Here is a 6,535-nt window from a genome sequence, read left to right as displayed (position 1 = left end):
GCCAGGCTCTGCTGTTCTTCACTATCTCAATTCATGCCTATTGAGTCTGTTATACTATCTAAAGTCTTTCCTGGTGGCTCAACTGGTAAAGAATCCTCCTGCAAAGTGGGAGACCTGGGTTCAATCCCTGGGTTGGGAAGATCCCCTGGAGATGGGAACAGCTACCCGCTCTAGTATTCTGGCCTGGGGAAAACCATCTCATCCTCTGTTGTCTCCTTTTCCTCCTGCCCTCAATCTTTCCCAGCATCAGTGTCTTTTCCAATGAGTCAGCACTTCCCATCAGGGTGCTAAAGTATTGGAAGTTCTGGGGAAATGAGACCAGAGAAGGTGGAATTTGAAAATGTATTTTCACATGGCCAGGGGAGGTCAGCAAAGCAAAGCAAAACAAAACAACTGTATGAAATCCCAAAAGGTTGACTACAGAAGAAATATTTTCTTTTTGGAGGTTTCCCTACAGTTCTCTCTTTAGCCCCATCTCTTTGCTGTCTCCTTCTCCCTTCTTTTATACTATTTCTCCCTCTCCTTCCTTAGCCTCCTCTTCTTCTTCCCACCCCCATCTTTCTCTCTCTCTCTCCTCATTTACTCCTTCTTCCTTTTTCTTAGATTTTATGCTCTGGGTCTACATAGCAGTCAAATGCTATTGATCATAGAACATTGAATTGAAGGCTTTCTTGTCTCTCTTCATGACCAGATCAAAGGATTTTGGAAGATTGTCTTTGGCTGTCAAGTTTTCATTTCTAGTGCTTCTGTATACCTTAGGTATAAAATTTATACCTACAGTTGCTTGTAGAAAAATCATTCACCACAGATGAGAAATGATATTTGTGTGTATGTTGGGGTTGGGTGTTATGTCACCTGTGTTCAAGAATAGATGATCTTCTGATTATTTCCAAGTCTCTTGAATAGAAATTATGGTTGTATATATACAAGAAGAAACCAAAAGGATGTGGAAGCTAAAGTGTGAGAGAAGGTCACTCAAGCAATTTATATTTCATGTTTTGATTTTTGTACTTCCCCAAATACTCCACTTGCTATTACTATTCTTTCTTTCCCCAAAGCAAAAATTACTGAGTACTTCTAAATCTTTTTTAACTTGAAGTTAAAGTAAACTGGGTTTTGTGGCTTAGAAGACAGCATTTATTTGTTTACTTATTTTTGACCATGCAGCATGAAGGATCTTAGTTTCTTCCTGACTGGGAATAGAACCTGGGCCCCTGCAGTGGAAGTATGGAGTCTTAGCCACTGGACTGCCAGGGACTTCCCAGTTACCATTTTATATCTGTGTAAAATATTTATGTGAACCTGAAAAAAATCTGTTTTCAGGTAAAAGTAGTTGTCCCAACTTTAGATATCCAGTACTAAGAACAGCATGTTCCTTTTCAAAGTGTAAAATGGAATATACATCTTTTTTTTTTTCTGAATACATCCCTAAGTTGTTGGAAAGTTCCTTTAAAAATTACTAGCCTCAACACCAGTAATCACTGGGGAAATGTAAATCAAACCCACAATGAGATATCACCTCACACTTGTCAGAATGTCTGTTATCAAAAAGACAACAAATAAGAAGTGAAGTGAGGATATGGAAAAAAGAACACCCTGCTGCACTGTTGGTGAGAATGTTAATTGGTGTAGTCACTATAGAAAACAGTATGGAGATTCTCAAAAAATTCAAAATAGAACTACTATATGATCCAGCTACTCCACTCCTGGGTATATATCTGAAAAAAATGAAAACAATTATTGGAAAGATATATAAAGCCCTACGTTCATTGGAGCACTATTTACAACAACCAAAATATGGAAGCAGCTTAAGTGTTCACTGACAGATGAATATATAAAGAAAATGTGGTATACACATACAATGAAATATCGCTCAGCCACAGAAAATAACGAAATCTTGCATTTGTGACAGCATGGATGGACCTAGATGGTATTTTGCTAAGCGGAATACGTCAGACAGAAAAAGACAAATACTGTACAATTTCACTTACATGTGGAATGTAACGAACAAAAAAAGAAAAACATAACAAAACAGAAACAGACTCACAGCGATAAAGGGGAGGTAACTGGTAGGATGACAGAAAGAGGTGAGGGAGATTAAGAGGTACAGCCTTCCAGGTACACATAAAGGAGTCATGGAAATGTAGCATACAGTGTGGGAAATACCGTCAGTAATATAAGAACTTTATATAGTGACAGATGGGAACTAAACTTATTGTGATGATTATTTTGTAAGGTATAGAAATACTGAATCACTTTGTTGTGCATCTGGAATTAACATAGGGTTGTAAGTCAGTTATGGGCTTCCCTGGTGGCTCAGCAGTAAAGAATCTGCCTGCAGTGAAGGAGACATAGTAGACAGGGGGTTGATCCCTGAGTCCGTAAGATCCCCTGGAGAAGGAAATGTCAATCCACTCCAGTACTCTTGCCTGAAGAATCCCATGGAGAGAGGAGCCTGGCTACAGTCTAAATGGTTGCAATGAGTCAGACATGACTGAAGTGACTTAGCCTCAGGAAGTCACTTATACTTCAATGACAAGCAACAAATAAAATCTACCCTTCTAAATAAATAAGCATTTAAAATAAATAAGTAAAAATAAGTAAGAAAAAACACTAGCAATATATGGTCAAAAGTGACAGACAGTATTTTTGCTTTTCGTAGAAACTTTTGCTATATAGTTGACCACTGAACAAGAGGGTTAGGACTGCCCACCCTCTTGCACAGTCAGAAATCTGAGTACAGTTTTACAGTTGACCCTCCTTAAATGCGGTTCCACATCCCTGGGAACCAACCACGGATTGTGTAGTACTGCAGTAGGTGTTTAATGAAAAAAGAATTAGCACGTAAGTAAACTCATGCAGTTCAAACCCTTTGAGTTAACACCAAACTTTAGTCGACTATGACCTTTGTGTTATTCAAGGTTGCTTTTGACCCATGAAGACTCTTTCTGGGTTTGCCTCATAATCTTCTTGGTTCTGAAAAGAGCTTAGAATTTCAAGAGGAGATTTCAAGAGAACTGTTCTTCATGAAGTTCAAGTTTTCCAGCTGAAATGGACAGAGAGAATTCTCAGAGTCTGGGCTCTTGCAGCAGGTGGGTAATGAGCATCTCTTGGACTGTGCTGTGCTGCTTCTTCTGGTCCTCATCTGGGCAGCATTTCCCTGCTCACAATTCCTTTACTGCCACAGTGATATCTATGCCATTTTTCTACCTACTAAATCTCACTAGAAGTGATCCATCTAGTGCCAGAATTCCTTTAAAACATATGGTTGCAATTTTCAGATTGAAATGACTGGATCACAGTTTGCAAATTCTAGAATAAACACATATGTGGACTACACCTGCCAATAAGAATAAAACTATTTTTTCTATTCCCTAATGAAAACATTTACAAGCAAGATATAAATTTGGAAATCTGCCATTTGACTGAAGTAAATACACACACACTCACACACATGGAGCTAACACTAACTTGTGTGACACAGGATAAAAATATTTGCTTACAAAAACTGACAACTGCATACCCTGGTGCTGCTCTTGCCTTCTGAGATGGCCACATTCTGTCTGTAGAGTGTGTTTCTCTCTAAATGAATCCACTTCTTATCTAAAAAAAACCTGCTTAATACCTGAGATAGAATGTTTAATTATTATGATCACATTTATTAAAAATATGAAAGAAAAAAACCTAATTCTTTACAATTTATGTGGAATCTTTTGTAATAACTGATGCTAACAATCTAAGCAAGTTCTTCAATTCATTCAGAATATAAACCTGTTACTGTCTATAGATTAGCTAAGGATAGTTCAAAGCCATAAGCAGGTACTTAGTGGAGTTAAAGTGAAAGAGAAAGTAGCTCAGTCGTGTCCGACTCTTTGCGACCCCATGGACTATAGTCCATGGAATTCTCCAGGACAGAATACTGGAGTGAGTAGCCTTTTCCTTCTCCAGGGGATCTTCCTAACCCATGGATCAAACCCAGGTCTCCCGCATTGCAGGTGGGTTTTTTACCAGCTGAGTCAGAAGGGAAGCCCACATGTAGAGTTTAAAATTTCTGCTAAAGCAAAAAAAAATTTTTTATGAATTAATTAAACAAGTTGGTTTGGTAATGATTCTCATGCAAAGAAGCATCAGTAGTGTTTTGACTTGTTCTGTCATTTAAATTACAGGAACATCAGTAATGGAGTTGAAACCTAAACCTGCATTTGTTTGATCTTAAAATCTATACTCTATTACCTGGCAGGGTGAAGAAGGGAAGAAAGAATCCCTCAGGTAAAGAGAATGGTGCTAGCAAACTCCTGAAGACTTGAACCACTGTAGTGTGAGCAGAGAAATCCAAGTGGCTAACACATAGCTACAGGTTTACTCCTGGGACACAAACTTCACTTGCCATGCTAATGAGGAAACCATGAATTCATGAATGGTAGACAGTCAAGAATGAGTTTTAAGCAGATAGGATACATGGTAATATTTGCCTTTCAAATAACAGCAGTCAAAATAAAAAGGATGAATTTTAGGAGATTATTGAAATAATCCTGGTTCTCATCTAAAATTCTGCAGGATATGAGGTTGGTAGAATGACTCTGAAGAGAGAATTTCAGAAGTACTTAGGTGAGATGAGAAGGAGTTGGCGATAGGCTAGTTGTGGGGAAAAACAGTAAAAGAGGAGGATGAGATACTCGTCAGTTCCAAGGGTCAGGCTTGGGGGACAGGAAGCTGGAGATGCCAATCATGAAGAGCAGGGGCTTAAGAGGAGGAGTAACCAAGGGTGGACAGCAACAAGTTCAGCTTGGGAAATCATGCTCCCTGTCCAAGGGCGAGTTGGATATGATGTTTAGGGAAAGTGGGCTGGCATTTTCTAGATAAAGCCATTAATAGGGATACAATTGAACAGAGGCAAGCTGTGGAGTAGGAACTTCCCAGGTGGCTCAGTGGTAAAGAATCCACCTGCCAAGACAGGAGGGGTGAGTTTGATCCTTGGGTCTGGAAGATCCCCTGGAGAAGGAAATGGCAACCTAATCCAGTATTCTTACCTGGGAAATCCCATGGACAGAGGAGCCTGGGAGGCTATCTCGCAAAAGAGATAGACACAACTTAGTGACTAAACAACAATCTATTTATCGAGAGAAACAGAGATATGTTTATGCAACTATGCTGGGCTGTTGTTCTTCAGTTGCTCAGTTGTGTCCAACTCTTTGTGACCCCATGGAATGCAGCACACCAGCCTTCCCTGTCCTTCACCATATCCTGGAGCTTGCTCAGACTCATGTCCATTGAGTTGGAGATGCCATCAAACCATCTCATCTTCTGTCCTTCTCCTGCCTTCAATCTTTCCTAACATCAGGGTCTGTTCCAATGAGTTGGCTCTTTACATTTAGGTGGCCAAAGGATTGGAGCTTCAGCATTAGCATCAGTCCTTCCAATGAATATTCAGGATTGATTTCCTTGAGGATTAACTGGTTTGATCTCCTTGCAGTCCAAGGGACTCTCAAGAGTGTTCTCTAGCACCATAGTTCAAAAACATTAATTCTTTGGCACTCAGCTTTCTTTATGGTCCAAGTCTCACATCCATACATGACTATTGGAAAAACCATGCGTCTACTATAACTGTAGTCTGCTACACCACACACACATACACACCACAAAGAGCAAGAATTGAGTTGAATACTTGGATGGATGCTAATAGTCACAAGAAATAGAATAAATGAGAATTTGTTTAAGACTGGGAATTCTTTCAGCAGATTATCTGAGTCTTCAGCTTTTACCATTAGCAAAAAATTGGCATGTGTGTTAAAAAGATGAATAAATTACATTCTGATTTCAAGAGTTACTATTTTTTTAATTTCTTTATAGACATCAATTTAATCTAATAGACTTACTTACAGGCATATTATTCCATAGGCATTCTAATTTTGCTGAGATAAACAATACTATAGTAAGATACAGATCATGCATTAAAAGACTATATTGTTCACTGTGAATAACACACATGAAATGCAAATAAACAGTGATAAAAACAATTCTAGAAATATATGCAATATTTAGTAGGAACTTGGAGGGAAGGTGAATTTATTAGTTACTTTTACTAGTTCATTTATTCCTCATTTATTTAAAAATGGATTTAAAGTGGTCTGAAACAAGATGAAATAAAAGGCAACACAAATAATGAAGTGGATTTGGAGGGGAAAAAAAGTTTTAATGGTTAATTTGAAGTCAACAGCAAATGGCTATACAGAATAGTATAGCTAAGATCTAGAAAACTCTAGAACAAGCCACCAGTTGGCTTTTCTGGTTTCTGAAGAGGATAGAAAAATGAGAAAATTAATAACATTATTCATATTACCTCCAAAGAAAATTAAAACAAAGGTATTCTTGGTGCCAAAACTAAAGTGTTTTTCCTCATAGATACTGAAATAACAACAGTACACCACTCTTAACACACCTGTATACTAAATGGATTTCATGGCTGACTTTCTTACAGCGGCTTTAAGCATGGGTCAGTGATGACATAATGGCCAATTACATTTAATAAAAGCAG

Source organism: Bos javanicus, chromosome 20 (genome assembly GCF_032452875.1).
Source record: "Bos javanicus breed banteng chromosome 20, ARS-OSU_banteng_1.0, whole genome shotgun sequence".
NCBI classification, from domain to species: Eukaryota; Metazoa; Chordata; class Mammalia; order Artiodactyla; family Bovidae; genus Bos; species Bos javanicus.
This window is presented reverse-complemented; position numbering follows the sequence as displayed.